Source organism: Aotus nancymaae, unplaced genomic scaffold (genome assembly GCF_030222135.1).
Source record: "Aotus nancymaae isolate 86718 unplaced genomic scaffold, 86718_ANA_hifiasm-v0.15.2.pri h1tg000003l, whole genome shotgun sequence".
Lineage (NCBI taxonomy): Eukaryota > Metazoa > Chordata > Mammalia > Primates > Aotidae > Aotus > Aotus nancymaae.
Genome location: NW_026988414.1, coordinates 45,820,860 through 45,829,406, shown reverse-complemented (window position 1 = coordinate 45,829,406; position 8,547 = coordinate 45,820,860).

Genomic DNA, 8,547 nt, shown 5'->3' with positions numbered 1-8,547 from the left:
GATACCATCTTATGAATTAGGAGTTATCTCAAGCAATAGAATCTGTTTATCCAGGTCCTTGAGTTGTCACAGCATTTAATAACTGCACAGAATTAAGGCATTAGTTCACCTTAATTACGATTTTTCACACAAGGCTTAACTTACTGAGATTCAGTCAAAGTGAACTTTTCTCTTTGCTGCACTTTGTCAATCATTCCTACTTTTCACCTTTTCTACTTCTATCTCACCACCTATCAAAAATTAGCAAGCCTCGTATCTGCATTTTTATCTCCCTCACTATTCTATAAGATTCTTGAAAACAGAACAAAAGTTTAGTCACTTTTTATTCATACTGACGAGTCTAGTACCTTATATGTAGAAAGCATTTAACAATTATTTTACTAAGATAATAAATGTGCTAATAAAGTAGAACCTTTTGTGAATTCTATCAACATCTTTCATGCTCAACATCAAGCATTTCTGTCAGGTCTGGATTCATTTTCAAGGAAAATTCTTCAGATTGAATGTTATGTTTTATATTTTAAAATCAGGTTATTCAGTCATGAGAAACAATTAATAATTTATATAAATTTTCAAGTTTTTAACTATTTTTGTGCTTACAAACTCACCTGCTACTCTCATATTTAAAGAATTAACCACATGCATAGCACCATACTGTTATATATTAATGCCAGCACTGTAAATATTAATAAAATACCATAAACAACATCACACTGAGATTCAGAATTTTTTCTGAGATAAATTCTTTGTGGTTAGATTTTTTATACTGTATGTATTTAATATAGCACGTTTATAAAAGCATTCTTTCTAAGTCTTTAGAAATAGTGAATAATGATAATTTTTCACATTCTGAGAAAAACGTCAGAGGATATTCCTGAAATTTGCACAAGGTTTCAGCAAGAATCACTAAGCCAGATTGAAAACTTTCTAATTTGGAAGACAATAGTCTAGAAATGGTAAAATAGGAAACGATATTAAGTTTTAAGCATAGTTTTCTGAAAAAAAATATTAATTTGGAGAATAAACCCAAGTGAAACAACATATGTAAATATGAAGTTTCCTAGGAAAAGAATCAGCTATAAAAAATTTTAAAAGCTTTATCAAATTTCTAGTTCTTGTTCACAGTTTAGTAGAGTGAAAAGGCTGTGATACGGTTTGGCTGTCACCTCACCCAAATCTCATCTTGAACTGTGGCTCCTATAATCTCTTCTTGTCATGGGAGGGACCTGGTGAGAGGTAAATGAATCATGGGGGCCAGTTTTCCCCATGCTATTCTTGTGATAGTGAGTAAGTCTCACGAGATCTGATGGTTTTATAAAGGGGAGTTCCCCTGCACATGCTCTCTTGCCTGCCACCATGTAAGATGTGACTTTGCTTCCTCTTTGCCCTCTGCCATCATTGTGAGACTTCCCCAGCCATACGGAACTGTGAGTCAATTAGACCATTTTCCTTTCTAAATTACCCAGTTTCAGATATGTGTTTATTAGCAGCATGAGACCAGAATAATATGGGCTGCTACTGCCCCTAACCTGCCTTCAGAGCCAGGTCTATGCTCTTTCTGGCAGTTATCTAATCCAGAGAAAAATAAGCATCTAGTTTAGAAATGAAATGAGAGAGTACATAGTCAGCAAAAAAAAAAAAAAAAAAAAAAAAAAAAAAAAAAAAAAAAAAAGGAAAGCATCTAGTTTAAAAATGAAAGGAGAGAGTACATAGTCAGCAAAAAAAAAAAAAAAAAGGAAAAGTTTTCAGTTATTAATAAGTCTAATACAGTTTGGATGTGCGTGGCTGCCCAAATCTCATATTGAAATGTAACCCCTGTTGGGGGTGGGGCCTGGTGGGAGGTGATTGGATCATGAGGGCATATTTCTCCTGAATGGTTTACCACCATCTCCTTTGGCACTGTCCTCATGATAGTGAATGAGTTCTCATAAGATATCATCGTTTAAAAGTGTGTTAACACCTCCCCTCTCGCTGTCTTGCTCCAGCTCTCACCAAGTGATGAACTTGCTCCTGCTTTGCCTTCTGCCACAAGTAAAAGCTCCCTGAAGCCTCCCCAAGAAGGTCCTGATGCTATACTCCTGTGCAGCCTGCACAACAGCGAACCAATTAAACGTCTTTTCTTTATAAATTACCCAGTCTCAGGAATTTCTTTATAACAATATGAGAAATGACTAATACAAAGTCTATATTTTTCATATCGGCAAAGTAACAATATTATAACACTCACTTCCCCAAACAGTCATAGAGTGAAGCAAATTGTAGGGTCTTAATAATCACTTTGTTCATTGAGGAAAGGAAGGTATGAGTAAGAACAGAAAGTAAACCAACACTTACAAAGACCAATCAGTTTCGTAGGTTTTTCACAAACTTTTTCCCATGCATTGTTCACAATGTGCCCTTAACACAGACATAACTAATTTTGCATTATCAGCGAGGAAAATGAGACTCACATAGCTAAGTATATTGCCACAAGAATCCCAGATACTAAGTGTTAGAGGCAAAACCCCAGTCAAGATCTGTCTGAATTGAAGAACCTTTCTCTTTTCACTGACTGTATGACACCATCTACTAGATGGAGGAAATGAGGAAAGTCAGTAAAAAGAACATTTGTGATCAAATATTTTGGTTAAGGTTGACAGTGATAGAGACAGAGTTCAGGGAAGGAGATAAAAATCTACCATATTTGTTCTTGCCTTACCATGGATATTGGATTTTAGTTCCACAGTGGATATGTGGTAATCATAAAAGGAAAATGAGTTGTACAGAATTAATTGGTAGGAGAGGTTTCAACATGAACCTAAAGCCCTGTATTTGAAGCTCAGTAAGAAGACAAAAATATCCAGAGGGCAGAGTTAAAAATGAGGAGGCTGCTTCAGAAGTGAAAAATATAAAAGCTAGAGATTATATTTAGTTAAGACATGTGAGTCAGCAGCAATAAGTGAGGCATGAATTTTTAATGTAGCTGACCATGAGATGTCTGATTTGTTATATTTTTTATACTTAAATAAATTATATTATGATTTCAGTGGCTGAGAATCACCTTTGGGTATCCATTGGGTCAAAAGACCAATTCTCTGCTTTTCTTCTACAGATAGAAAAAAATTTCTCATCTAAAGGCCATTCTTGGCCCCAGTGTTTGGCTTTTCATTACTTCTTTAATAATGACTCTTTCTTCTATGTTGTCAAATATAGTTGAGCACATTCAGAGTGCTTCAATGCACGGCCAAATTTCACATCGACATGACAGACTCTTTGGTGGTAAACTACAGTGAAGTTCCCCACCCATTCCCCAACCTAAAGTGTCATTTCCACTGAGCTAATCCCTGCTGGAGATGGACAATATACAACTGAATGCCAGTGAAAACCTCCGTCTTTCCCGAGTAGTTCCGCTGCGAGGTTTACTGACTGACACTAACTTAATAAAAGTTTAAAGAGGAGATCAACAAACTTTACCACAAAATAATGGGAAATCTTGATGAATGTGATCGATCGGTCTTAATGGATGCAATAATGCCCTTTAGGTGAAATTGTCTAAGCAGGCCGCATCTCAGAAGCTAGATGAGATCAAGAAATATAGAACTTAGAATATAAAACCAGAGGGGAAAGTAGGTGAATATAATCTCCCAAAAGGGAAAACATAGCCTGATGCCTAGTGTTTGCCAGAGAGTAAGTGCTCATAGCTCCCTGAGATACGCTGTCAAGTTGAACTCAACTCTTTGACGATCCCTGAACAAGTCTGCAAATTTCTCATCTTTGTTAGTACAGTTTCTATAAGAATCAGGTCTCAACAGCTGATGAGAATGACCACTCTGTGAAAACGTCCAGGCCCAGAACCTAGGTAGACAATGAAAATAATCGGATATTTCAGTAACAATGAGCAGGAGGCAAGGCCAGAAGTTCCACCATCAGTTTCAGCAGTATCTACTATGTGGCAATAATTAAGCAGATTAGAGATACACATGGGTGCATAGCCATAGACAAGTTAGGCAGCTGGTCACAGAACCCTGTTAAAATTCAAAGCACTTATTTTCTCAGAAGAGGGGAAAAGCAAGTCAGTTAGGAACTAAACACTATCTGATGAGCTAGGCACTGTTTATTCATTCTTTCAAAAACTACTTGAGTGCCTGTTATATGTCAAGCACTCATGAGAAAAATGGGATGGAAAAGCCTAGGGAAACCTAGACCATTGGACTCTGCATGTCTAAGAGGTTCTGATTCACAAAAAAATGATGCTTCCATCAGGGGAAGATGATGGGGACACAGTAAGAGTTCCAATAAACTTTAAGCTGGTTAGTTTAAGCTCCTTGTGCCAGTAAACCAATAAGCATACACACACAAGAGTTAAAATACTGGGAGGGGTAATTAAGCCTGCTCATCAGGAGAAAACAGAAATGCTACTACATACTAGGAGCTTAGAGCTATGTGTCTGGGACTCAAGTGATCCATTAGAGCTTAATACTCTCTAGTCAAATGTACACTCTAAATGGCAAAAGGGAATGGGACTTCTCAGACATCTCGAATCTGAGAACATTCCTGCAACAAATCATGACACCAAATTCATTTTTTGCCTTTATTAATAGAGTTTCTATTAGAATCAGGTCTCAGCAAGTGATGAGAGTGACCAGTCTGTGAAAATGCCTGCCAGAACCTAGATAGATAATGAAAATATTTGGATATTTTGGTAAAAATGAGCAGCAGACAAGGACAGAAGTTCCATCATCAGTCTCGGTAGTTTGGGATTCAACTGATCCATTAGGATCTTTTCTGTTCCTTCTAGTAAACCTAATCTATGATAGCAAAGGAATAAAAAGCAAAAGGCAGTACAGAAAGGGGAAAAGCAAAGTGACAGCAGAATGGACCTTTCAAATGGATCTTCACTGAAGCTTTACTGAACTTGTTACATTTGAGAATCCACTCACAGCAGCCAAGAGCAAAAGAAAGGTTATTGAGGATGAAGGCAGAGAGGTAGTAGGGAGCTAGGTTCTACAGAATCTTGTAAGGTTCTGAAAATTGCTACTGGAAATTATATGAAGAATATAAAAATTATTATCTATCAGAGAGTTTAGCAGTGGAGTGACACGCTACAACCTTTTTTTTTTTTTTTTTGAGATGGAGTCTCATTCTATTGGCCAGGCTGGAGTGCAATGGTGTGCCACTGCAACTCAGCCTCCCAGGATCAAGCAATTCTCCTGCCTCAGCCTCTCAAGTAGCTGGGATTACAGGCATGTGTCACCTGGCCCCAGCTAATTTGATACAACTTAAATTTTAACAGGATTACTCTGGTTGCCAGGTTGCTAGGACAAATGGGGAATAATAAGCTGGGGAGAGTGGGGCAAGAGTGGAAACAAGGATGTCAGTTAATTCACGAGGGCCCTGCCATCATCTACGTAAAGGGTGGTAGCAGCATGGAGAACATGCTTGAAATCTGGAAAGAAAAGAACTTTGTGGCAGAGAATAAGGTAAAGGTATATTCTGAAGATATGGAGTGGAGGGTCAATGGGAATTATCAGAGAGCCTGATCCTCCCTCTTGGGCAACATGGAATAGAGGAGCATGGAATAGAGGAACTAAGTACTTTGTCAGGCCATCTGCTTAAAACTGACAGGAATCTATACTACTCTGCCCATTGACTACACAATGACTTTTGTTTCTTTGTTTCTTGGATTTGGAGTTTTGCTTTGGTTTTTATTGTGAGACAGGGTCTTGCTTTGTCACCCAGGCTAGAGAGCAGTGGCATGGATCCTCTGCACTGCATCCTCAATTTCCCCCTGCTCAAACAGTCCTCCCATGTTAGCCCCCCAAATAAGTAAGTCTACAGGCATGTACCATCATGCCCAGATAAGTTTTGTATTCTTTTTATAGATAGGGTTTTGTCCTGTTGCCCAGGCTGGTCTGGAACTCCTGAGCTCAAGCAATCCACCCACCTTAGCTTCCTAAAATGCTGAGATTACAAGAGTGAGCCACTGAGCCAAGTCTCACAGTGACTTTTTAGGTAAGACATTTTATATCTGCTGTCTTAGAATCCAATGTCTCCTTTCTTCCATTTCCTTCTATTTGAATCCTACTCATCCCTGAATGTATACACAACAGAAAGATTTCTTCTTCCTACAAAATACTTTGGTACTTTGTGACAATCACATTTTCCACTGATTTCATATCATCTTCCTTTTGACATTATTCACTAAACACTCAATGAGCACTTATTCTGTGCCAGGTTCCATATTAGATGGTAAATGGTGACAGACTCTTGTCATATGACTTGAACATGGTAAGCCCTTGAATAAATGAAAGAGGAATAAAGAATTTGGCTGAAGATGGGAGCAGAATTCAAGATTGCTAATTTCTAAGCAAATGTTCTTTCCTCAATATCTTAAACTCAAATGTCATATCCTCCTTAGCTGTAGCAAATTAGCTTTTTAAAATATGCCATAAAATAATGAACATACATCACTTTTGATAATAACATCTATTTCATGCATCAATCTTTTAGAGTAAGGGAATTCATGCCAACTGAACACCTTTTAGACCATTTAGTTTATAGAAGGGTGAATTATGCCTGCATCAATTCAGTTGTCTTTATCTGTTCTTCTGAAAAAGCACAGTTGTAATTAAACTACAGAGGGTACAATAGAAATGATTCCCGCATCACCTTACCTTGACCCCATTCTTTATCTCTATTTCTAAGAATCTTCTAATTTTCACTTTCTTAACAACTCATAGGAAAAAAATCCTCTAAAGAAATAACAGTATTTATTATTTAGTATTCACCAGTGTTTTATATGTATTAGTTCTATCCTCAATTAATCCATTGAGATAGCTAATATTTTTTCACATTTTACTAGCTGTAGAAACTGAGCCTAGAAATTCTGAATGATTTTGCAAAGATCACACAGTTAATAAATGATAAAACTTGAAACAATTTCATATCTATATTATTCTTAGTTGTAGACATGAAATTTCAAAGGCCTAATTTACTGTTCCTTAAGAAATAAAGCATATTACATTGGTGGCAACAGTAAATTCTCATTCAAAAATTAGCTAATTCCTTTCTTTTCTGGCCTTAATAACTAAAAATACTTGGAAAATGTTACCTTTGTATTAGTACTTTAGGCCTTAAATTGAAAACAATAAATCAAATAGACTTGTTTTATGCAAAACACTTGAATTGCATTGAATTACTAAAAGCATACATGTCAAGTGAAGTCAATTCCCATGAAAAATAAATAAGAAAATGAGACTAAATATCTAAAAAAAAAATGCATTGCAAACTAAAAGCAAAAAGATCCAAAAAGTGGGCTATCGTCATTTATAAGAGAAAAGGTATATTCATACACTTTAATTACCTTATAGTAATTTGCCAAAAATTCCTAATTTTGATAGCCATCACATAAAAAGACATTTTTAAAAGCATTTTGTGTTGAAATTTTGAGAACTGTTTCACTGAAATATGGGTGATGTCACAGCAATGGATAGTGAATGAGGTTACAAGAAACTCATACAGGAAGTCCTACATATACAAAGCCAAAACCCTAAGAATTTATCATGTCATCTCTGGTTATTTTTCATCAGTTTGTAAACTTTATAGGAAAATCTGAGATTAACCTAAGCTAATTTTCTCTATTTTACTTATGGTAAAAAGGAGGACCAGAGAGTTTAAGTAACTGGCTCAAGATCACAGATTTCCTTACTAGTTTAGCAAGAATTAGACTAGAACATTCTCCAAATGGTATCACTCATCTGTTAGTTTTGTTGAGTTCAAACATCAAAAGACTCAGAGCATCATTCATGCTGTAATCCTTCAATATTTCAAATTTAAACTTGTGTTTAATTTTCCATTCTGTGTTCATGCACTCAATTTCAAATTTAGAACACTTCTCAGAGTTCTTGACTTTCATTTCATTGTTAATAAGGTAGAGAATTTTAATTATCTAGAAATTACTTGCAAAACATTTTGTGCAAAAAAAAAAAAAAAGTAAATGGAAAAAACTACCTAGTGATACAGACAGGAGACAGGGAAATACTGGGTAGAAGAGCACGGCTCCCCAGCAAAGACCCCACCCTTGAGCCTGGAAACCACGACTCTAAATGAGAAAAGTTATTCCTGCTGTCCCACCCAAATGTTGCTTTTTCCAAAACCACCCTGGTCTACGAAACCCCCTTATCCTGTACCAATAAAAACCCCAACGCCACTGGTAGAGGAGCAGAGCCATGTGGCAGAAAAGGAAACAAGAGAAGAAGCATCTGAAGGATGAAAGGACTTTGGCTGGGGACAGTCAGAGAGGAGTTCAACTTGGGGATACCGAACTCCAGGGGAAGACTCTTCCCACTCATCCCTTCTTCAGTTCCCCATCCTGCCAAAAGCCACCTTCATCACTCAATAAAATCTCCACATTCATCATCCCTCAAGTTCATGTGACCTGATTTTTCCTGGACACCAAACAAGGACCCAGGTACCAAGAGGGCGGGGTATAAAAAAAGTGTTAACTAACTCAGTGGAGAGTCAGGGCGACAGCCTTTTTTTATGCCCTGTCCACATTAATGCTCTTTT